This window comes from Camelina sativa, unplaced genomic scaffold (genome assembly GCF_000633955.1).
Source record: "Camelina sativa cultivar DH55 unplaced genomic scaffold, Cs unpScaffold12586, whole genome shotgun sequence".
Classification (NCBI taxonomy): domain Eukaryota; kingdom Viridiplantae; phylum Streptophyta; class Magnoliopsida; order Brassicales; family Brassicaceae; genus Camelina; species Camelina sativa.
The window spans coordinates 1-353 of NW_010933626.1; the positions used below are offsets into that span (position 1 = coordinate 1).

Sequence of the window (353 nt, forward strand, 5' to 3'; positions counted from 1 at the left end):
GTGGTGGCGTAGGAGCGGTAGAAGTAGGCGGAGGTTCAGAGAGTGGCGTTAAATTATTATTGTAAAAACTGCAGATAACCTTCAGACAGTTAGTAATTCATTCTGACCACTCCATCAAGAATAAAGATAGGAACAAAAAGGAGAACCTAATAGGAGTGAAGAGCGAAAAGGAACCATTAACAGGAATATCTCCAGTGAGCCGGTTGTTCGAGATATCGCTACATTTTAGGATGACATCATCTTTTGTCAGAGCTCAAGATTACACCAACTAGTATAAACAAAATAATTCAGTTGAGACAAAGTTACACTCACAGAACTTGCAGCTGCACAGAAGTCAATTCCATTGGAATTTC

General features: G+C 39.7%; 1 long non-coding RNA gene across 1 annotated transcript; it reads right to left on the minus strand.

Annotated features, from left to right (window-relative positions):
* On the minus strand, positions 1–353 carry LOC104775349. Its single transcript, XR_765856.1, has 3 exons — positions 313–353; positions 147–218; positions 1–68 (listed from the first exon to the last, which is right to left on the minus strand). It is a non-coding gene; the product is annotated as an uncharacterized LOC104775349 (long non-coding RNA).